At 34.1% G+C, this 25,830-nt stretch overlaps 2 protein-coding genes across 2 annotated transcripts in view; one reads left to right on the top strand and one right to left on the bottom strand.

The window, feature by feature from the left end:
• Nucleotides 1-25,830, bottom strand: part of LOC129946908 (DNA ligase 1-like) — an 84,168-nt gene that overhangs the window by 50,783 nt on the left and 7,555 nt on the right. The window lies entirely within an intron of this gene.
• The window catches only part of LOC129946906 (uncharacterized), a 108,029-nt gene continuing 99,930 nt past the window's right edge, over nt 17,732-25,830 (top strand). The window contains exon 1 of the mRNA XM_056057282.1: nt 17,732-18,459. The gene's annotated coding sequence lies outside the window, so the exon portion shown is untranslated. The remainder of the gene's footprint in view (nt 18,460-25,830) is intronic.

The following is a 25,830-nucleotide window of genomic DNA, read 5'->3' as shown; positions in this document are numbered from 1 at the left end:
CAATTAAATGGAAGGTTCCATAGAATTTAATTTTGCCCAAGTTGGTTTTAAACTTTCTGTAGAAATGTATTGCGATGTGCTGTGATATGCAAATTGAATTTTACTGACATTTTTTGACATTTAAGGTCCCTTAGATCTAACTCATACCTTTTTTATGTACGTTCAAATTTTAAGAACAAGATATCGGCTTTAATACATTTTGTTTCACAGATACCCTCTGTAAGTGTAATTTATAAAACGAAGGAATTACTGAATTGATATAAATTTTTACAAAAATCAAGTGACAGTTTCTTTTTAAATACTTTTCACATAAAATATTTTACGAACAAGAAATTTTGTAACTTCAAAAATAATTGTAGGTAACGAAGAAAAATCGAACTTATAGTTTTTATTTCACAAAAACTAAAAACTTTATAAGAACTACAAAAAATTGGTAAACATTAATTTTCCGCTCCAATGTCATGAGAACGAACAAAAACATTAACTTCAAACTTATATTTCATATGAAACATTTTATAAAATGCAATTGTTGAACGCGCCTAATAAAATATACATGAGCCCATATAAAACTTCCAAAATGTCAATAGAAAAGTCATTCGAAATTGTCATCGGTAAAGTAAAAAATCGTGTTGTTTTATTTTTCAATTCTTTTGAGTTTATTTTATAAAATTTTAATAAAAATAATTACAAGGATTTTCGGCCAAAATAGCAATTGGAAGTGTTTTTTTCTATATATTTTCTATATATTTATTTTAGAATATTGCAATTTTATAATTTAGTTTTCAAAAATAGTTTATTTAAGTTAAGTCTTAGACACAATTCTTTGAATGTCTAGAGTAACAATTAAATTAAAGTTATTAAAAATAGTAAAAATAACCGACGTCAATAGGGAAGGTACACTCGGGCGTATTTGCACTTTTTTAAATTAAATTTTTAACATTTTTTTTTATTACATTTGAAAAATTAAGCAATTTGCAGGCATGAATAAAGATCGTTTTAAATATGTTTTCGAGTTTTTTTGTTCAATTTGAATAGACTTAACATTATTAATGCTTTTATTATATTAAAAACAAGCTTTTTTAAGTGTATTTATAGTTCATTAAAAAACACGAAAATTCGTTTTTAATTCCTACTAGAAAAATTAAAAAACACTAATGTCACAATACCACTGGTCAACATGGTATTGAAACTAGAAACTTTTCCTAAGGGTTTTGATGAAATAAGATCGAATCCAACTTAATAATCAATCTTCTACGTTAAAAAAACTTTGATTCTATTTTCAATTTTGTCAACTCTACGTGTTTTAAATAAATGAATTATTTAACATTTGTGCAGATAGTCTTCTTTTCTTCAATAGAAAGTTGCGTCATCTACATTTCACAAATAGTACTATTATACCATTTCTTGAAAGACAAATCCATTATACCAAAGATATTCTCTAGTGTAGCCATGAACCTAAATGGTATGGTTAATATAAATCAGTGGGCAAAATATTTTGGTGGATTTGTATTTTTTTATTGGCAACATTTTAAGGTGAAAATAATAAAAAGAAGTCTCATAATAACATTAGAAGACTAAATTGTTATAAATAATTGCCATACGTTTTTAATTTTATCATTTGATCATGATGATGATTATGATACAAAATAAAGTAAGACTATAAATTGTTAATTAAGACAATTGATATCGATTTTTTCTCTAAGTCTTATGTGCCTTTTTTAAAAAGGGTGGCCTATTATAAGCTTAAATCATTGAACAGAGTTGACATATTTTTGGGTACGAACAATAAGTTTGAAAAACAATTTTGTGACAGATTTGACATACCTTACCTCTTTTACCTCCTGAAAAATTAAATTTTTGGTATCAAAATGAAGAAGTATTTGTTTACAGGCATTAACGGAAGTTTGTTTCTTACTTACTTACTTAAGGTAGCGCTACAGTCCGGGTGGACCTGGCCACAACCAATATGCGTCTCTAGCCAGCTCGGTCCCTAGCTAGCTGTCTTCAGTTTCTCACGCTAAGTTGGTTGAGGTCTTCACCCACCTTAGTGCGCCTCCTGAGTCGCGGTCTTCCTCTACTGTGCCGTCCATCGGGATTGGATTCGAAGACCTTCCGGGCTGGACTGTTGATACTTGATGTCCATTCGCTCTACATGACTCAGCCATCTAAGCCGTTGGACTTTAATTCTGCTAACTAGGTCAGTGTCGCTGTACAGCCCGTACAGTTCGTCGTTATATCTTCTCCTTCATTCTCCATCTATGCGTACGGGACCAAAATTCACCCGAAAAATTTTTCTCTCGAAGCATCGTAAGACCCTCTCATCTTTCTTTGACAGGGTCCAGGCCTCAGCGCCATAAATGAGAACCGGGATGATGAGTGTCTTGTAGATGCTCGAGAGAGGACTTTACTTCTTAATTGACTTCTAAGTCCAAAGAAGCACCGATTTGCAGGAGTTATTCTTCGTTTGATTTCAGCGCTGGTGTCTTTGTTTGTGTTAATAGCGGTGCCTTGGTAGACAAAGTCCTTAACTACCTCAAAGTTATAGCTGTCCATGGTGACGTTTTGTCCAAGACGTCGTTGTTCAATGTCATTTTTTGATGACAGCATATACTTGGACTTATCCTCACTGACCACTAAAGTTGAAGAAGTCGCATGATAGTGCACCGCCTTGTCTAAAACATTTGACATTAAATGGACTAATCAGGTTATACGGCAGAGAAGATCTTATATGAAATGTTAAGGAGACTGACGCCTCTGTAGTTGGCGCAGTTTCGAGGGTCTCCTTTCTTATGTATCGGGCACACTATGCTGAGATTCCACTAATCGAACATGCTTTCTTCCTTCCTGCTGCTTTGAATAGTTCGGCAGCGATGCCGTCAGCACCAGCAGCTTTGTTTGACTTAAGTTTAGAAATAGCTATCCTCATTCCTGTTGTGACATCCCTCTATCTCCTCGATCGCGCGCTTCTCATGCTCTCTTTTTTTCCGTCTAAGAAGCCGGTATTCCTCTCTCCTCTTCTGCTCGTAGAGCTCGCGAGTAGCTCTAGTCCTTTTGTGCAGCGCCGTTTTGTATGCCTCTTGTTTCGCTGCGTGAGCTTGCCGGCTTCGTCGTCAAACCAGGGGTTTCGCTGTGGTGGCCGTGTGAAACCTAGCACTTCAGAGGCGGCATGTCTGTTGGCTGCAAGGCAATGTTGCCACTGGGTTTCAGTGCTGTTTATGATGTTTATGTCACTGTAGGAAAGTTTTATACCCTTAACAATGAAAAACGATATAAGCCAAATGGCCACTAAATACTTTTTATGAAATGTTCCATGATCATTTGACACATCTGCGGCTATGCCATTGGTAACTTCACTATTTCCATGTCTTTAAATTGGTCAAGTGTGATCACCTCTTCAAGAAATAACAAAGCAATAAAAGCTGTGGACGGTTACAGAAAAATGTTAATTATTTCTCATAGTGCATTTTAACATTTTTAATGCTTTTTTGAAGCGTGTCTTTATAGTTTAATTTTTTTAGAAATTGAAAAGTTTTTACCAATCAAACGTCAAAAGATGACAGCTCAAAAAGTGACAGCAGTTTAAAATAAAATGTCTTATATAATTTAGGGTGCTATTTGAACTTAACAGAAGAATAGTCTTTTATCTAAGTATTGACACTCAAAATTACTTCAAACTTATCCAAGTTCATATCAATAAGGATTATAACAACTTACAATTTAGTATACAAAAACTGTGTCTCATTCCATTCATATTTAATCATAATCAAGAAAAAATTAATACAATCAGGTTATTTAATTTATTGAATTTATCAAACTGTATTTCATTCGTTTTTATATACATACATACAAATGTGTTATTCAATACATTTAAGGATGATTATTGTTTTCCGAAAAATAAACAATACATTTTCATTCATTCTGTCAAATGATATTTTTTTTTAAAATTTTAAAAATTAAATAAGCAGTTAATTGTATTTTATTTCCTATAAATTAGTTGTAGAATCAAAATTCATTCCAAAAATGTGATTTTTTTGTAAGTTCTAACTTGACACGGTGAGCCCAGGCATAAAACAAGAATATTCGAAATTGTAACAATTGTTTTTAACCAATTAGTTTATAACAAGAAAGCTACAGCCAAATATCTCCTACATCTAAATAACAATTAACAATTAAAATTATGCCTCACAAAACCAAAATCTTTCGATACGATAAGTATTCAAATGATAAATAGCCAATACCTTATGTAATCATATTCGTTGAAAATAAAAAATTGACATGTAAAATGTAATGTCAAATCAGCTTAGTGAAAGCAACTTAAAGCGACCTGCACATCACATCGCTGTTTTTCTTAAATTGAAGTATACTCACCGTTCCTGATTTAATACAAAATTTACTCCTTTCGAAGTACGCCCAGTTTTCAGGGTTATGTTTTATACGAATTACAACACAAAAAACGCGGAGACAACATTATATCTGTCACTTTATCATAGCCATGATATCCCAGCTCTAACGGTAATGATATAATATAAAAAATACAAAATAAATGTGACACACTATGTGTCACACCTTTGTTGCACGAGCCTTTGGATGTTGGACTTTGACTTCGGCTTATTCGGTGCCGTCGTCATTGCGACGCGTCGCGTCGTCATCAATCGCTTGAAGTTGAATATTTATTCTATACCGCTGCGTTGCTGTTGCCGCTGCACGCTGCGATCATGCGCAGTAACGTTTATACGAAATAAATTTTATAGCTTCAGCTGGCAGCGACGTTTCAAGCACAATAGCCCAAGAGCTCAATAAAATCAAAAGGTAATAACGCGACAGTGTAAACTGACTTTAAATTGAAATAGATACTATACCGCGCAATTGAAAATTGACAGAAAATAATTGAATCACCTAACCGTCATTCACCGTCACCGGATGAAGTTATTGCCGTTCTGTTTTAATTTTTTTTTCCTTTTGGTTTTATTGATTGTCCTCGTTGATTGACTTGGAATTATGTTAGAATTTTAATCAAGGCTTGTGGCTTAGTTCCTGCTTTCAGAGTCAAAGAAAGATGATTTATAGATAAGATCATTTGATAGATTCAAGTTGTCATTTGAAGATGATCTGATGACATTCACATCATGCATTTTAAAATTAATAATAACGTTTGTTTTGTACCTACCCTGGGTATAGGTACCTAAGTTTACGTAAAATTGAAAAAAGGTGTGTCAAGATTTGAAATTGATGGAGGATTGGGAGAAGTGAAGGCTTTTCGAAAACAAGAACGAGTATTTTCTAAGAAAAATCCATGGATGTCTAAGGCAGAAGATATGACAATTTATGGAAAACGATATCAGGCAAGTTGCCTAGCCACCACTTTAGACACGGTTGCAGAATCATATCCTTATCACAATTCAATTCTTACTCATTCTATATTAATTAAATACCTTAAGTCTTTTATGCTTTTGAGTGTTTAATCACAAGTTTTGGGAAGCTATAAATGTGATCGCCCTTCACAGTCACAGTCTAAGGCTGCAAAATGTCATTTAATGAGTAGTTGAAGAGTATATCGTTCCATTTTAACTAATTAAGTAGATTTTACTTGGCAAATGTCAAAAGATGACAACTTTAAAAGTGACAGCTGTCCAAATATTAGGCTTTTCTTAATATGTACATACATTTCTAAGATCCCAAAGATGTCTGTATTCTCAGAAATATTAACAAATTTTCTTAAACAAATGTCACACTTTTGCTGTCAGAAGAAAAGAAATGCAGATCTATGATTTAATTGTAAGAATGAATAGAGTGTTTCATTCTTCTGCTCTGTCAATCTGACTGAGAAAGTTCTTAGAAATCTTGGAAATATAAACTGTCAAAATGACATCTCATTGGAGAAACCTGTGTTTATATGTCAAATGTCAAAAAGCAGAATCCATGATGTTATACCATTTTAAGATCTGTTTGTTTAACTTTTTTTTACCTTCAGTTCTAAAACTAAAAAATAAGTACTCAAGTCATTTTGATAATTTATCATTATAAAGAATAGAATTCTCATCCTAACATCAAATGTTTTTTATTAGATAAATCTCAAGGAATCATATACGTAAACATACCTGACATTATTCGAAGTGTAACGCATCTCTTTTATCCATAACTTGTAGGTGGATGTTGAAGAAGTTCCAATTACATCACCCAGGAAGCATGCCCGCATGCCCAACAAATAGATACCTCGTATGGTCTTTGACTTCTTCTACAATCTTCTTCAACATGATGTGCAGGCATAATGTGGATATAATAATTTTACATGTTCGGTGTAATTTTTTATAAGCAACTCAAAACCGTCACCAAGCTCGGTTCGATTGCTTTTAGGAATTTCATTGCACAGCATCTTTTAAAGCTACGTAAATAGATTGCGGCAGTTTTCTCATCTTATATATTGTGCGACTGGGAAATGATTCTTCCCTATGATGGAGCTAAACCACAAAGACTGTGAAGCTAAAAAGCAGTATATGCGTATTAAGTTTCATAGTTCTTTGCGTCGTCGTCGTAATTTTATGCAACATAAGCGGCACAAAATAACATTCTTGAAACTTCAGCTTTGGATAAAACATCCAGTCTGCCGACAAGAAGAAGTTTCGTATATTCACTTCAAATTATCGTCTATTCTAAACCATAGATTACCAACTTGAATCTGAAATAATGTCCACTTGAATTCATATGTAAATCCCATCTTATAAACTTTGGGCCTAAAATATGAGATCCCTCTCTGTGTCATGAAATCGCATTTGAATCACATCACAGTTAATTGTCTAAACTCAGCTTAAACATGAAAAGCTCTTCATCTAAAATGCGCGCATTTGCTTGGTCAGAATTTTAAAGTCGCCTTTTTGACAGAAGGGACACACTAAACTAACCACAATCTCTGCTAAGGCACTTGCATATAGCAGACAAATGGTTCTTATATACTAAGATTAATCTTTCTTTTAGAGGCTTTTAATTTCGAGGTCATGCGTTAGAAGAAAAGAAGTTTTTTTTGTATTTTAAATTAATTAAAGGTATGTATAGGTAGGTAGGTACCTTAAGCTTGGTTGATGCCTCTTGAATTATGCAAATATAAAAAAGTCGACTAATCAAGTGCTGATAGTTTAATTTAAATATTTTAACAATAAATTGAATAACGTAAGTGAAAAGCTTTAATTTATAGAATGATAGTATTAACGTAATGCAAAAGGGCGTTAGTCTAAGAGGGGCCTTAGCATGAATATTGATTACACAAGTCTAATTTTTATAAAACGTATTGCTTTTTAGAAAATGAGGAGAATTTACATTAATTAATCAGCGATCTTTTTAGAATTTCTTAAATGTATAAAAGGGTTTTCCAATAGGTAAATACGGGTTGAGTTTGACAGCTCGTGGTGGCCATATTGTTTATTGAATTTGCTGTCATATATCTTCTTTTAATCATTCCTTAAAGACAAGTAATAATGGCAAAGTGAAAACGACCGTACAACTGCTAAAACTTTTGGGTTGATCTCAATATTGGTCGAAAAATCATATTTAGTGAGGTCCATTTTTTGAAAGAATGGGTACGTGAGATTCACGAAGTGCCAAAACATCCAAATAAGGTTACTGTTTGGTGTCGATTTCGAGCTGGAGGCGTAATAAGTCCGTGCTTCTTCGATCACTATTGGCTGAGTCACAAACACGCTTCAACTTCTGCTTCGTCTGCTTTGAGGTTGCTTTGAATGACATTTTTATTATTTCATCCCTCCAAAGAGCAAATATTTAGTTTGTTGACATTTTTTTTACAGCTGTTGAGCTGTCAGACAAAGCAAATGTTCAGATAATTCAACTAGACCTTCCGTTTGGAGTCACATTACGTTCTTTTCCTTACGATTGTCAAACGAAGCTCCATTGTGATAGCATGCATTGAATTTCTATGGCTGAACTCGAAAACGTCAGGTGAAGCCGAAGCTGAAGCGTGTTTGTGATTCAGCCAATCAATATTCTGCACGACATGGAAATCGCGAGCTGTGGAGATGTGAATTGGCCACCAAGGTCATGTAGTTTTACAGCTGTAAACTTTTTCTTATGGGGCTTGCTTATGTTGTAGGTCTATGCAAATAAGCCCCAAGCCACCGCGACCCTCAAAGATCAAAGTCATTGATCAAATGAAGTTTGCTTTTTGAGCCAAACTGATCACCATACAAACTACCTTTTAACCGGCACACTAGCCCAGTTCCATCTTTAAACCCCTCAGGCTGCTCTAAGTACACTTCCTTCTCAAAAGTACCATATAAAAATGCTATTTTGACGTCAAATTGCTGAATTTCAAGTCTTTTGGTTGCAGCTTGGGTTGAAAACATGCGAACTGTGTCGTAACGAGCTACAGGAGTAAATGTTTCATCGTAATCCATACCTTTTTGTTGAAATACCCTTTTGCAACAAGTCGTGCTTTGTATATCCTATTCCCATCATTTCCTGCATTCTTCACTCGAAATTCCCATCGATTTTGGACTACTTTGACGTTTTTATTTCGTTCAACAAGTTCCCATGTTTTATTTTCTTTTATAGATGAAAACTCATCTTCCATTGCTGAAAGCCATTGTGCTTTATCTGTTGACTTCAAGGCTTCGAAATATGAACTCGGTTCTTGACTAGAACCACCTTATCCTGAAAACATGAGATACTCCTCACCTGTCATCCAACTTGCCTTTTTTCGTTCTCTTCTATTGATCTTCAATTCGTTTTCCATTAAATCTTCAGCATCGAAAAGTGGAGCATTTTCTTCATTCTGAAAACATGAACTTGATTGATTTAATTCTTCAGAACTTAAAGTTTCTTCGGTACATTTTCACTGTCTTCATTCTGAGAGCCAAACTCAACACATGTTTCCGCATTTTTTTGAGTATTTGTTTCCCCATTTACATTCTGAAAAACAAACTCAACACTGTTTCTAGTACTTTCCTTGATCTCTTCAAGGAATATACATATCTTCAGGTTTCGTATTGCTGGCTTGAAAATTACGGCATGACTGCAGACAATTTTCTTCAGGTTTGTTTGTTTTTTTCCATACCATAATAAGTATGGAACCTTGTTTTCGAGTGTTGTCGGTCCTGTACGGTTCAATCATATGCTGCTGTATTACATGCCTCAGCCCACAGACATTTTGGCAACTTACTGGCGACTCTCATACTTCTAGCTGCTTCCACAATTGTTCGGTTTTCACGTTCTGCTGCTCCATTTAGTTGTGGTGTATAAGAGGGTCCAATATATTGCTTTATGCCAAATTTTGACAGCAATATTCGTACCTCTTTATTGTCAAACTCTCTACCGCCATCACATCTCAACTTTTTGACTATGTGTCCGTTATTTTTGGCTTCATTCAAGAATATTTCATGTGATTTACATACGAAACTAGATGAAATCATCTTTGAAACAAACATAGTATCGGGATCCACCTACTGATGTTTTTTCAATCGGGCCAAGAACATCTGCTTGGATTGCTTCACCAACAGTAACTGATCGATCACTTCTGGTCTTAAAAAGAAGTTGATGCATTTTACCAGCTGCACATCCAAATAGTCAATTTTTTAGGAAAACCCTATATACAACATTATGACAGTTGATATTAACTACATTATGTGAAGTTTACATTTTGAACCCTATTAACTGCTTTGGAATTAAAACGAGGATTTCCAGAAACGTCAAAAACACATTCAAATGAGTGCGTTCAACCAAATTTTATTTTTTCAAATTTATAAAGTTTCGAACGTAAAGTAAGTCAAATACATGCGAAAGCTGTCATCTGAATTTTAAGAAGAGAACTGTCACACAAAACATTTTAAGAAACATAATTAAATGTCATGGTTTGAACTTTCAATGACCAATCAAAAGCCAAAGACTAAGATACAAATGCTTTCATTTAGTTATGTATTTTGATGCACAAAATATCTCAACTTTAAAAATCTTATCCAATAGCAGATCTTTTAAGATTCATTTACTAGATTGGCCACCAAATCCAAGTGAAATCTCTTCCGCATTCAATAGAACAAGTCTCTATAAACACCTACTCTCTTGACCATTATTACCTCTACCCTCCAATGAATAACTCATCATTGAAGAGTAGGTAATAATTACCATAATTTTACTCCAGAAAATGAATTTCCAAGACATGAAAGTGTTTCTCCACCCAACATCTGCATTCAGCAATCGCGACCAACCAAGAATTTTCGCGGTTGAATTTTGCTTTTACTTCCTAGAAGTATACACATGATAATTTGCTGCCAAGCCTGCAATGCCAACCGAAGAAGAAGCGAAAACATCGCATGAAATCCAAATCAAATAATTCAAAACATCAAACCCAACCAAACCCAACCAACTGGTAATACCTGTCGTATCTTTTGGAAAAGTCAAAATACAAAAGAAAAAAAAAACGAAAAATAATATTTACTTACCACGGCATCTCGTGGTGTTAAAAGTGTAACGTCATGATAAAAAGAAAATCTTCAAATCCGCTATTTTTGCACCTAACTTACGCTGAAACATGAATCCTCGAATCTTATTGGCTTCAAAGTCTAATGGTGACACCAAAATGAAACCGCGCGACGACTACGACGACGCAGCTTGAAACCCAATGCCTACACATATCGCTATAGTACTCCTTTCCTCCGTTCTCCGTTGTCAACTTTATTGGCCATGAATCGCAAATCGTAATTGGAATTGGTGGAAGCGGGTTTTTGGCAACAGCAACACCAACAACAACTCAAATATACCAAAACTCAACTTAAGGCACTCAGCTGAGCAACATAAAATGACAGCGAAGCGGTTTTGATGTTTTGATTCAGAAACAAACATGGCCGCCAATTTTGTTTACAAAGTACACAAATGCAACAAGTGTCACCCACACAAAACGGTTTCAAGTGATTTTGTATTTGTATCTTGTGTGTATGTGCACGACTATTGGCGAATGACGTAAATGACGATGGTGAAAAACTGAGATCCATCGACATCGAAAACAGGCTTGCCAGATTGGGAATATCGTAAGTTGGCCTACCTTTTTCCAAAATTGCCGAAAAAACTTGAATTTAGCCCAGAAATACATTTGCTTTAAGTAGCCTAATGATAATTTTGCTATAAATAGCCCAATAATAATTTTGCTATAAGTTGCCCAGTAATAGTTTTGCTTTAAGTAGCCCAATAACACATTTGCACTGATTTTTAATTTATAAAAATGAATTCTAATTGAAGCTTCAGATTTGTGTGTTTTGAAATTGGGCTATTATGTCTTCTTCGATTTTGGGCTACAAATATTTTCAAATATCGGCCTATCGAGCTAGGATAGCAGGAAATGGCAACCCTGATCGCCATAGCTCTCTCGTGAGAGTGTTTGTTTGAATTTTGAAACAACTTCCGTGTATCTTGCTGATCGAGCGATGTTTCAGAAAATCCAAAACCTCTCAGAGTCTAAGTGAGTGTCAGCGTCAGGTAATAAGAGACACGCTAGGTAACAAAAGCAAGACAACAAAATCGAATTGGGCTTGGTGGACAACGACGACGCGACGCTGAGTGGATGTGCCAATAACAGTGGATTATTTGCTGATCTTGCGGAGTTCTCTTTTTCTTTAGCTTGTTGTTTGCTGTAGTATTTTTCACAGGTTTCTTTTTACTACGACTTTTCATACTGTTTGTTTTTTGTCTTCTTTTTAGTCTTTTATGTTTTCCTTGGGGTTCCTTTAAGTTTCTTCAGGTTACAAGCGCGGGATATTTTTTTTCTTAATTTTGTGCCCAATAACAACATTTACTTGTGAAATTTACTTGGGTAATAAAAGATTTAAGACTCTTAAAGGTGAAGCATCTTTTCTTCTGAATTTAAGAAAAAATGAGAAATGATGTTGCCGTCATGCACGTAGGAACCCTTTAGGAACAATAATTTGACAGGTGTCATTTTTGGGTTAGTAAAGTAGTAATTAGCAGTAATTATTGACTTTATGTCATTACAAAAGTTACAAGCAATTTTAGTTTTCTAAGTCTGTTTTGATTTGGCCCAAGGCAGTCTACCAGATTGACATTGATTTAAATTAAATGTTAAGTCTATGATTTATATTTATTGTTAATTTGTACTTTGTATAAAGCTACTCTCAGTAATTTATTCGAAACTACATTAATCTCAGTTTACTTTTCGATTCAAGTTTTCTTCAATTTGTAAAATATAATTAGTCTTTTTTTAAACTTCAAACAGTAAAATACTTCTTTTATAATAAATATTGGTCTTTTTCTTTTCTCTGGATCTTGGAACATTCTGAAGTTATGGGCCCAGGATTCGATTGAAGACAAATTAATTTTTGAATCTTTCTAGAAGAAATTATTTTTCACTGCATTTCCTAATGACTTACAACTCTCAAGCTCTCAACTCTCATTCCTGTGTGCGAGTATTGTTGTCAGGAATGGAAGGGACCTACAATTTTAGGCCGAATCCGAACGGCAAATTTGAGAAAGCACTTTTTCATGACATGATTTACTCTTGAAGGATTTGTCAATTCCTCGCAAGAGGCAGTACCCGCGCAAATTATTTTTTTTAATTAAGGTGGCACAGGCAGGGATTGAACCCATGACAGTATGTACTAACCATCATGCCACGGGTACTATTTCAGCAACTGAGCAACTGGAAATATCGTGTGGTTATTTTTTTGGACGAGAAGGTTCTACGAAAATTCATTGAGGAAGATTTAGAAGAAACTCTTGCGAAGATTGAGCCTGCTAACCAAGACAGTATGAAATTAGTAGAAAAGAAGTGTATTTTAATTTCGGTCCAGACTATTCATGATGTACAATTGGAATATGTGAAGGAGAAGAGGACTGCCAAGGAGATGTTCGACACATTGTGTGGTATTTTTGAACGAAAAAGCATTTCGAGCCAGTTACTACTCCGTAAACAGCTTCTGATGATGAAGTACAATGAGTGTGAAGACATCATTCGTCAGCTGAAATTAACCCGAGCTAAGATGGAAGAGCTTGATGTTGCTGTCCATTTGTTGCTTACTTTGCCAGCAAGCTATGACAATTTAGTAACTGCACTAGAGACCATAAATCAAAGTGACTTGAAGTTAGAACTTGTCAAGACTTGGTTGATGGACGAATACAACAAGAAGAAGATTGTTTGTTATGGATTTGGTAAGCCTGGACGTATCAAATCCAAATGCTTTTCCAAGCAGAAGGACTCAGGGGGCTCAAGCAAAGCTTTCAGTAAGAAGGACTCGACAATGGGTGCAGTTGTTGACAAAGCAAGTGAAAAAGAGTAAGCAGCACAAACTGTACAACCGATGAATGAAAAAGACAAGAACAAAGATTATTTCAACGTTTTGAAGAACATCGAGGAAATTCTAATTTCAGTTGCCAAGAAAAACGAAAGCATATCAGCATCTGAAATTAGTGACATTTCTTTCGTAATGGTGATTCCGCCCCAAAGGCTATGAGAACGTTTTATTTGTGAAGGATCTGAAATGCCACTTGACGTCTATCCGAAGTCTGACAGTAAGGGGTTACCGTATAGTTTTTGAAGAACAAATGATTTGAAGAAGATGGTCAGTCATTAGATGGCTAAAGGTTTGGAAGAAGTGAATGTTGACACTGAATTAACATTCTGCGAATCTTGTATTTTTGGAAAACAAACAAGTTCATCGTTTCCAAGGAACAAAAATACTAGATCTAATCGCATTTTGGAACTAATTCATAGCGATGTCTGTGGTCCTATGGCAACGTCGGCATATGATGGAAGCAGATATTTTGTGTCATTCACTGACGACTATACCAGAGCTTCAATGATATTCTGGATCCAACGAAAAAGTGAAGACCTTAGCAAGTTCAAAGAATTCATAGTCATAGCTGAAGCACTACATTGCAAGAAAGTTGCGAAGCTAAGAGCTGACAACGGTGGAGAATATACTTCAAATGAGTTTAGACAGTTCTGTAAGTCAAAGGGTATTCAAATGATGCTTGCTGTTCCCTACAATCCTACAATACTGGTGAGAACAAAAATGATGGGACTCTGGAAAATCTACCTGTTGATGGCAGCGATGGAAAAGCCCACAGCTCTAATTTGGATTGGGCTGGTAACTGCATTGAAAGAATCCACGATGGCGAAGAAAACGGCATCGGTAACAACAATACCAGCGGAAGCGAAAATAGTGTTGAAGATCTCGAATCAAATGTTCAACGAAGAAGCGAACGTACGCGAAAACAACCTGAGCGATTTGGGTTTTGCACTTATTCAGCTGAATGAGACAACTTTGCTCTTAGTGCCGAAGGGTACGTCGAAGATGATCCTAGAACCATTTCCGAGGCAAAAGCAAGAGAAGATTGGCCAGAATAGGAAAATGCCATAAAAAGTGAGTACCAATCGTTGATACATAATAAAACTTGGACTATTTGTAGCCATAACCGGCGCGAGGGTTTACCCAAAAACGTGGTTTCGATTACACCAAAACGTATGCGCCAGTTGCAAAGTTAGTAACATTAAAAATATTGCTTGCAATTGCAAATGAAAAGGGCATGTATATTCACTAGATGGATGTCAAAAGTGCGTTTTGGAATAGTGAACGGTCCGAAGACATTTATATGGAGTTACTGGAAGGTATTGAATTTGGAAATAAAATCTGCAAGCTCAATAAGGCTTTGTATGGGTTAAAGCAAGCGTCCCGTGTCTGGAATGAGTAGTTCAACAGTTTCATGGTTAGAATTGGATTCAGGCGATGTGAGACAGATCAATGCGTGTACTTCAAGGACCAAAACCGAAGCAATTTTTACGTCCAGCTGTATGTCGATGACATAATGCTGTTTTGTCAAAATGTTCAAATGATTATCATCACAAAGCAGCTGTTGTCAAACGAATTTGACATGACTGACATGGGTAGAACAAGTACTTTTCTGAGAACGGACATGCAGCAAAACATCGAAGATGGAACTATTGAACTAAGTCAACGGCAATACTTGGAGAAAGTGTTGCATAAATTTGAAATGAAAGACTGCAAGCCAAAAGTAAAACGAAACTTCAAAAGGCATGTTTTTAGAATATGTCTTTGTTCCTACCTTGAATTCCTTAAGAAGTGAACACAAGTTTTCGGTTATAAAACAGTAGTCTATGACAGAACATGCTGTCCCACGTAGAAATGTGAACTCCCCACGCGAATCTCCCTCACAGTTTCCATTAAGTACTCGGCAATCAAATGCATCCATTAATTCCATAATCGCACCGCCTTTGGCATCACAGATCTCGTCCGTCCTTAGAGTCGCGTTTTAAATTTATCAAGGATGTACCCAATTCACTTGGACTTCTTCAGATCAATCTACCGTCAACCAGATTGACCATATTGCGATCCACGCCAGACACTGGGAGAAGGTACAACATCGAACGGCTACAATCGCCAGAGACCTTTCTCGAAGTTCTCTGCCGCCAACACAATGTATCGAAAAACAGTGGCAACATTGCCAAGATTCAATCAGAGAAGCCGCCTTTAATGTGCGAGGTTTTAAGCAGCCATCAACAAGGAACCCTTGGTTTGATAAGGAATGTTGGCAGGTAAATGCAGCCAAACAACAGGCACGCAAAGCAGCGCTGCATAAAAGGACGAGAGCTGCTCATGAGCTCTATGAGCAGAAGAGGCGAGAGAAACACCGACTTCTCAGAAGGAAAAATAGAGGGCATGAGAAGCGTGTGGTCGAAGATGTTGAGAGGTTTAAACGCAGGAATGAAGTTCGAAAGTTTTATGAACAGGTGAAACGAAAATCACAGGTACATAGACCTTGAACCAAGGGCTGCAAAGACGAAAGTGGAAACATCATAGTGGATCCGCAGTCAATGCTGAGGATATGGAAGGACCAGTTCTGCAGACTGTACAACGGCGACGACGAACTGAATTCCCTGTCAGGCAAGATGATCCATTCAAAGCTAAAACTCCCGTCCTCCCGACTTAGACGAAATAAAGATTGCCATATTTAAGCTAAAGTCTAATAAAGCCGCTGGAGCGGATGGCTTGAATGTCGAGGGTCTTTAAAGCAGCTGGAGATAAGTTGGTAAGGAGCATGCACCAACCTATCTGTAAGATATGGTCGAAAGAAAGCATGCCCGACGGCAGATCCTGGAAAACCACAAGTACACCAAATCGACACCCACCATCTTTTCATCGATTTAAAGGACGCATATGACAGCATCTACAGGGACGAGCTGTATAGAGCCATGTCTAGTTTTGGCATCCCTGCCAAACTCGTCCGTTTGTGCAGGATGACCATGGAGAATTCACGGTGCTCCATAAAAGTTGGAAACAACTTAACAAAACCTTTCGATGTCAAAAAAGGTTTTAGACAAGGTGATGTGCTGTCATGTGTTTTCTTAACATCGTGCTCGAAAAAATAGTGCAGAGCTCACACGTCAACACCTTTCAAGAGTCTGTCCAATTACTAGCATATGCTGATGACATTGACATAATCGGAAGAACTCAGCGTGATGTCAATGGGCTTTTGTGAGTATTGCGGCATAGGCAGCAAAAACGGGTTTAACGGTTAATGAGGGCAAGACAAAGTACATGCTGTTGTCAATTAAGGACATACAACACCAACGTCTTGGTCAAAACGTGACCATCGACAGACGTAACTTTGAGGTAGTAAACGCAGAAAACAACACCAGCGCTGAGATCAAACGAAGAATAACTCTTGCTAACCGCTGTTTCTTTGGGCCAAGCAATTGAGTGGAAAAGTCTCGAAGGACCAAAGTGTCGCTATATAAGACCTTTTGGGTCGTTTGGGTCGGAGGAGAAGATGAAACAACGAACTGTACGGGCTGTACAGCGACGTAGACTTAGCCAGAAGAGTAAAAGTCCAACGACTAAGATGGCTGTGTCACGTAGAGCGCATGTAAAGCAATGCTCCTGCCCGGAAAGTCTTCGAATCCACACCCACAGGATAGCGCAGTAGAGGAAGACTGCGGATCAGATGGCGCGCACAAGTGGAAGGTGACCTCACCCAACTTGGAGCGTGAAACTGGAGACATCTAGCTAGGGACCGAGGTAGATGGAGAAGTTTGTTGGGTGAGGCCCTAGTTCACACAGGACTTAAGCGCCACCTTAAGTAAGTAAGTAAAAATTATTCCAAAATTATGACAATATTCGCGTATGTAATTTTTCATCGTTTAAAATCCCAAACTGACAGCTGTCAAATATAATTATTTTTCAAATAAATTAAAATCAGTACTTAATTCTGGGACTTCCATTATAACTTCTTTCAAAATTCAATTCGATGACATATTTTTTGTTTTTTGCAAAAAGAACAAATGTCAAACTATTTTACAAACCTAATATGCTGCTAAATTATCTTAAAAGATAAAGTTCAACCGATAAGTACACATGTCACTGTGACGTCTCATATTAATCTGTTTTCGAACGCACCAACAGCGGCAGCGAACAAGCCATACGAACGATCGTTTCTTTGCTACATCTTATCCATCGTTCTGTTTTACCCTAATGTCTTTCGTATACCTTTTCTACTTCATCTTGAAGATAGATTTTTTGTTGTTGTGTATTTCTTTTTATTTTTGAGGTTTTCTTTTTTGAGATACAAACATTGCGTACTATCAAATAGGTACAAACGAACGAACGAATGAGACTTGAAGTATAGTGTAGTCGTAGTGTAGTGGTTTGATGGCTGTTTGCTGATGTTTTGAAAATTGAAAGACAGTTCGCTCTAAAGCAAGCAAGTGATCGCACTCATATTATAGAGAAAACAAAAACCTGACGGAGACGCGTTGTTTTACTATTTAAAGCAAAATCGGATGAAATAAATGTTTTTCTTTTCTCAAGCGGAGATTCAGTAATTTGGATTATTATCGTTTAGATCGATTTGACACATAACCGAAACGTCAAATTGAAATTTCATGTTTAACGTGTTGTTTCGAAACGCAAACTTTATTAAAACGTCATCATTAAACATTTACCTGTTTTATTATTGTTTTTCTGTGTGTTGAAAGAAATAAAGAAAGAAAAATAAAATTCATGTTGGCAATATTCTCATTTCTCAAGAAGAGAAAGCGCAATTTTTCCGTATCAAAACATTTTTTTGGTTGATAGAGAGAATATTAAATGTTTTATTTTGTTCTAATTGAAAAATTTGTTTAATTTTATTAAAAGGAGTGATACAACTTAATCTTGATCACATCCACTTGAAGTGTTTGTTATCAATTTGAATTTCGAAAAAGTGGGTGTATCAAATACTTATCAATCTGGGTGTTTTTTAATAATACAATTAAAATTGTTTAACAAGTGCACAGTTTATGAATCATACAAAATCTACATCAATTTGGATTACGAGATCAAATGTACATGAAAATTTAATTATTTATGCTGATTCCACAACAAAAGGATTACATCTACCATTCAAGCGCTTTGTTCTTCATTTCATTCTATTCTGGGCTTAATTCATTTATAGGTGAGTTCTCAATTATTATAAATTATATCTCAAGTCAAACCAGAAGAAGTGATAGAATAAAATCAATTTTTTTATGAAAAGTTGTCCTCTTCTGTATATGAACAAAAATAATGATAGTAGGTACGTAACTTAAAAAACAGTGATGGGAATTAAGTAGTAGACATTTCTGTGGCTTTCTTCTTCGAAGAAACCGCGAATCGCGTTCCTTGCCCTCGTTTGCACAATCATATAATATATTTAACTACTTTGAGATGATTAAAATAATTTTCCTTCTCTTCATGCCTCCGCATTACAAAACAATCTCCGATTAGTTATGGTAAGATTGGCACTCTGTGTCTTTTTAAGAAAAGAGGAAAAGATAATTGTTTCATATATCTACCTGGAGATTTGCTGAATAGCTGACGACAAAACAATTGTCAATCTCAAGAGGTATTATACCTACGTTACATTACCAACCTGTCAATTGCATAAGAAAACATGTCAATCATGCAGTTTGACTTCGAGTTTGTCAGCCAGCAATAAAACAAAGGAAATACAACAACAAAAAGAAACCCAAACGAAAATGCTGAGGTTTCAAATTTCATCGAAATGAAAATGCAGTTTGTTGTCAAAGAAAATTTGAAAATCACAAATTGGTGGTGTTATTTTGTAACGTCAATAATACCGACCGATACGATTATCCCTATTGATTGGTTTATATTTTTCGTTGAATTTTATAGGAAATTTGAGACGTTTTTGTTTCAAATGTAAACATAAAATTAAGGGTAGAAAACCCTACGAATTTCATCCATATATATTTCTTAAAACACATGTGAAAGTATATTTTTTTTTTGTTTTGTAAAATGACACTGACACAAATTTATACTACATCAATATATTGAAACAAAAATTTGGATTATTTACTTAAGTGGTTCTCAAGTGAGTAAACATGATCGGCTTTATAGGTACATAAATGATAGAGGTTAAATGGAGGAGTTTACACTTTTTTGTTATGGTTAGAGTAACATTTTTGGCATCATACCAATTGAGGTGTGGGATTTCAAGGTTTAATATGTACAAATAGAGGTTTTTGTATTGATGAGACTCTTTCAACACCATACAGAGATATTTTTTTAAACAAATATTTTTGGATATCGGTCTTTAATCAAATGAATATTCATAAATGGTTTGTATTGAGTAACCTGTTTGCCTAATAGCTAAGCGGCTGCCAAGAAATTGTTTGTTTAATTCAAGTAATTCGGAAGCACTGATTCGTTTTCTATTGAATCTGACAGCACTGTATGATCAATGACAGTTGGTTAATATGTCTTCGAATTTTGTTTGCGTTTAGATGACATAAAAGACTTCATATGCATTTAAATGCATTTTTTGAACGTTTTTCAAATTTCATTAAATTCAGACTTTGAGTATTTTAATAAGCTAATATAAGAGACTTCATTGGCAGTCAACTACGTACTTTGAACTAACATTTAAACCAACACAATCAGTTAGTTTTTGAAGTGTCATTTCAGACTCAGAACCTTACTAAACAAATCTCTACCTTTTTTTGATAGTGTAAAAACTAAGAAAAGCACTATTGTCAACAAAACACTCCTCAGTCAAGCTACAAGTCCATCACTATTTGTATTTTGTATTGCAAAGAAATATTACTTATTGCTTTTCAAGTTTGACAATGAACCCTTTTTCATATACATACACAATTGAATTGTGCATAAAATAACTAAATCATAGAATAATAAAGTTCAGCTTTCAGTTTAATGACAAAAAAACATGATCAATTGTCATTTTGACATGAATTGATTTGACTTTCCAGTCAAGTTTCCAATAGATGCCTTAATTGAATGGACATTTTTTGACTGCTATCCAATCAATTACTAGAAACTTGCCTAACTTTGAAGCCCCTTATGTTGCTTGAACCTGCCTATTTTTGTGAAAAAATCATGATTAGTTGACATTTTTCATTAGTTGACATTAGTTGAGATTTTTCTATCTCATCAGTCAACTTTAAAAAAAAAATACCTTAGATTTTAAGCATTTTTTTTGACTGCTGGCCAATAAGAGGCCCAAAATTTGCCTTACTTTTAAGTCTTTTATATTATATGAAATGGTTTATTCATTCTAGTTTATTTACAAACGTCAAATTCGGATTTGAAGAAATTTATTCTTTAAAGAGCTAACTGTCATTAAATATAATTTTGTATCAAAAACTCAAACAAAATAAGTTGGTTATTAAGTGGGGAACACTGTAACGCTTACATGTAGATAACTTATAAATTTAATTTACAACAAGCAAGAATTTGCGATTGTTACTTAAGGTCATTTGACATGTCTTAACATTAAAAACATAATGTCAACATTGTAAGTACATGTAGAATTGTTTCGAGAAAGTGCATTTAATAAAAAGAACTTACTTTGATTTAAATTTTCGTATAATGAAGCAAGTCAGGTTAAAATTCGTGAAGTTTTATTTTTTCCATAAAGTATCAAATGTCACTTTTGACGTTGACAGATTTGGGCATTGTTTTTGTAAGAAAAAAAAACTCGCAAATTCATTTGATTCTGTTTTATTTTCGAAGTTGGGAAAATTAATTGAAGACTTTTCTATGAGTTTTTGATAAGAATGAATGAATTTAGTTTGAGTAAAGTGTTAAGGGACCTAAAGGTCTGTTCTGTCTCTTTATAGAACTGTACCGTCCGAAAGGGATGGTTGTATTCTTCCATTAGGTGGTGTGCCAAGTGTTCTTATTCTTTTGTAATCGTTTGGTAACTTGAATTTTAAAATCAAACGTCGAACCAAATTTCTGACAAACTCTTTCAAATTGAAAAAGTAATCCTATTTTTCTAAAGGTCTTCACAAAATTCAGTTCATAAATCGTCCTTATATTTTCTATATCTGATTTTGACAGTTTGAATATAGAAAAAAGATGGCGGTATACTCACCTTCAGATGAATAATGTTTTAATGTAATTGACAGCTAAAGATTGCCCTATTGATGAATAACCTCTGATTTCTTAGGACAAAAATGAATATAATAAAAGTTATTTATGAAATGTTGTCTTAAATCGGTGGACTGTTTCTATCCGGATGTAATAAACAAGAAATGATATTGCACAAATGTAAACTAATAGACTTGCGTACTTAACTTCAATAAGTCAGAGAGATTTATACACAATCCTTATCGTAAAAACAAATGTTTCTTATTTCAAATAACTCATGTATTTACGATAAAAGAAATACAAGAAACAGAAAGATATATTAGACCACTTGACGCATAAAATACTCTAAGTATCCCTACAATCAATTAGTTTAAGTGGAATTCTTTTAAATACAAATTCAAAAATGAAATTCCAAAGAAAAATATCAACAGGTAGCTGCTAGAAAGATATATAAAATACCATAGATACACATTCCCTAGATACTTCCTTTAGATACTTATATCTCGCCCTTAGGGTGAAGGAAAAGAATTTCAGTATTTTCTGTATCTACCTAACCTAACGTCTCCCAAGCGATATTTTATATTCTCTAAAGTCAAATTATGTCCTCATAATTATTCTGCCAATCAATCAGAATTCTTTGGAATAGAAATTAAATACATTAAAAAAAAGAAACAATTGCATTCCCTTTCGGATAAGAACAAGAACGAACCATAAAAATGACTCTCGTGTCATTTGACGACATAGACGAGGCCACACAAAGACTGTCCCGCTGCTAGTCCCCCTTTTCGTAATGTTTTACTTTTTTTGTTCTTGCACTGATACTATCTTTATCTTTAGCGATCTTGTATCTTAGTTTTTCTTTATGATTTTGTATGGTATTAAACTGATTGTTCGTGGTAGATCTAGATTCCAAGACAGAGGGCAGCACTCAGCAGTGGACTTGGAATGAACTGATGATACAAATGTCAAAATAATATGACAGAACACACACGATGACGGTGTTCAGAATTAACTTTTATGGTAAAGTCGTTTCTTTCTTTTTCGTTCTTTTTTTCGCTTGAAGTAATAAAATATTTTCAAATTGTCAAATGGTCAAAAAATGACGTGAGCCGTCATACACAACGGCCTCCAACACCATTATTGCCGTTGGTCTCTTCAGATTTTATAATTTTCATGAAATACCTATACGTTTTCCAAAAATAACCAAAAGTATACAATTCGATCAAAATTTCGTTGTTGTTGATACATTTGTGGATTATTCCGGCTGCCATAAATTTTATATTTGAATTTCATGTTTCATATAAATGAAAATGAAACTAAAAATACCGAAATAGGTACACAATTTTCCCCGGATATTTTTTGTGTATACATACAGTTAGCTACAAGTGCAGCGAAATAAATCCAACGAACACGTGCTGGGTTTACTTTTTTTTACTTATATGCATCATTTTATAGTAAACAAAAAAAGTTCATATTATAATTGGAGTGTATTTAAGAAAAGGATCGACCTCGATGTTCGATTAAGATCTATAAAGTGTGGCATACATAATTGTGAGGAAAAAATATTTATACAATAAGGGGATTTGAAGAACATATGGAAAACATTGTGAAAAAAAGATCTTAATAACACAAAAAACTCGTGCCCTGGAGTGAAATAATGAAAAATATAGTTGCTATAAAGCTGCATTTCAAAATAAAAGCATTCGGAGATATTTATTTGTTTACTTAAGTTCACATGTTTGGCATTATAAAATAAAAAAATACAAATAGTTGAACACTGATAGGTAGCTCGAGTTGTGATACATAATTGACAGTCACAACTGTGAGCATATGATGTGTGGATGACACTTCAGACAGATTGTCTTAGAGAAGTGATTTATGAACTGTCAAAATACGAAAATTTATAATTGCATCTTGTTTTCTGGCAACAATTAAAAAACTTGGAATATTTATGTTTAAAAATAATTATTGAACTTTTAAAAATGCTGCCCGAAGGTATAATATTAGATATATTTAAATAATCAAGTCATAAACAAATTAAGGACAAATGAAGCCATTTTACATGATATTAGTAGTGTTGTTGCAGTTTTGACTGCAGAATTCAAAGACAAATCAAATTATTCAACTGATTTACCTTAACTCTTTAAACATTAAACATTTTACATCCTTTGAAATTGAAAACAGGGAAAGCATGCCTAACGACTGAACGCGTTCAGTTCAAAATAACTCTGTTCAACGTCACATCATATTTCTAAAAATTATTTGACGTTTATGTAACCTTAACCATATTACTAAGATTGCAAAAACTCAAACAAACCCAAATCCCATCAAAATTGGGACGTGATTTATTCTGTCATATTCACACTTCACCATTTGTATTTTTTGAATTGTCAAATTCCAATATAAATTTCTTACAGCTGCGGAAATAATTCTTGCTCTTAAATTCCATCCCATAAAAATTCAAAAATATTATACCTCCGAAAAATATATAAATTTATTTTCATTTCCGTTGCAAAAAGAATTTGTGGAAACAAAATTAAACAAATAATACAAATTGTATAAAATAACGTGTGAATTTGCAAATATTTTGTATTTCTCCTAAAGTCACGTTCCCGATTCCTTGCTATACAAAAGTCTTACACGCATCGTTGACGTTTGGCTTCTTAACTGTCATTAAGTCACGAACTTTGTCCAGCATTGGTCATTATTATTGAAACGTAAAATAAACATTGTAACGGATTTTCAGTGCCGTAAATTAAAAACAAATTTCGCATGTCTAAAATACGCCAATTTTTTTCCTTCTTATTTTTGATGTTCTTGTATTTATTTTGTGACCCCGAAAGTGTTTCTTTAGATTTTGGTTATTGTTCTTTTTATACAATTCAATTGAATCTTTTGTATAACTGTCGACAAGAATCAAAGTAGGTAGGTACATAGCTTTATCTTTGATGGAATTCGATGCGCCTTTTGTTGAAGTCACACTTAAAAGAACCTTCTGTCAGATTTAATTGTGTTCTGTTTCTTTTTTATTTTCAAAGATGCTTGGCCGCTAACTAATGAGTTTTCAAAATATTATAAAGTCACGATTGTGTTTATGTTAGGATGGTTTTTATTTGTTTTGTTATTTTATAGCACATTTTTATATCGATAAAATAAAATCGATCGTTAAAATATAATTAGGTTTGTTTAAGTTGTTTTCTAATCATAAATTCTTTGCTTTTTATCAAATAAAAACAGAAACTATGGAGGCTTTTACGACTTTTTTAAAGTACTTCTTTTTTCAAACGATGACTAGAAAAACTGTAAAAAATCACATCTCATATTTTTTCTTATTTGAATAATTATAATTGCATAATTTAACGACACAACAAATTAAATTTTTAACCGGAACGAATGATTATGATGTGAAAGGCTTAAATGTTTTTTTATAGGAAAGATTTGCACTTTTATAGTTCTAAAGAGTTCACCAGTGAATTTCATATCTCTGAAATAATCATCTTTGAACAACTATCAAATGCTCCCCAATTAAAAGACATACAAAATTATCCATTGCATAAATTTAAACTTGTCCAAATAGATATCCAAATGGAGCGATGCAAACATCACTTAATCGGGAATTGAAACGTAGGCTATTTCCTATAAATAGGAGAAAATACGTCACTTTTTGCATTTTGCATGTATTGTCTAATAAAATCTCCTATAAAATGTTGGTGTGTGAGGTGAAACCACTGTATAAATCGCCTAATTTATATCCCATATACAAACATTTATAGCAGCTGTCAAATTAATAGTAGTGCCAACATAAAACTATAACTTTGCTGTAAAATACACATGGGTACATTTGTAACCAACTAAACTGAGTCAAATTACTGGATTGTTGTTTATTTACCAAGATCCATAATCGGAATAGTGATTAATATTTTATAGCTAATAAAATTTTAAAAGGTTTAAAATTAAATTCATACCCAATAGCGCCACCTATTTGAAAGAAACCCATAAATAGAAATTGTTTCGACCTGTCGCGTTTTAAATTGCAAAATGTCAGCTACAAAAATATGAATTAAATTATTTTACTCGTATTATAGTCAAATAAAACAAAAAGATGGTAACATACCATTTCGTTCGCCCAATAACAATCACCCTGATTGTTTGTGAATTTTACGAGTATAAAATTTTATGGATTTAATACCCATTTAAAATTTAAACATAAATTATAATATATCCAGCTATAACTTAACCATAAAACAATAAGTTTTATATGACCATAAAATAAAAATTATGTATGATAACTTTTTGTATACATTTTTATGTTGGAGTTTATTTTTCTTTCTTCTTGATGACAACTCTATACTATTTTGAAGTTTGTACCTCTATACGCGTTGGTGGACGCTCAAATCAATTTGAAAGGCGTTTTATGTGTATTTTAATCTGATTT

Source organism: Eupeodes corollae, chromosome 2 (assembly GCF_945859685.1).
Source record: "Eupeodes corollae chromosome 2, idEupCoro1.1, whole genome shotgun sequence".
NCBI classification, from domain to species: domain Eukaryota; kingdom Metazoa; phylum Arthropoda; class Insecta; order Diptera; family Syrphidae; genus Eupeodes; species Eupeodes corollae.
Note: the sequence above shows the minus strand (reverse complement) of the source record. Positions and strands in the feature narration are given on the sequence as shown.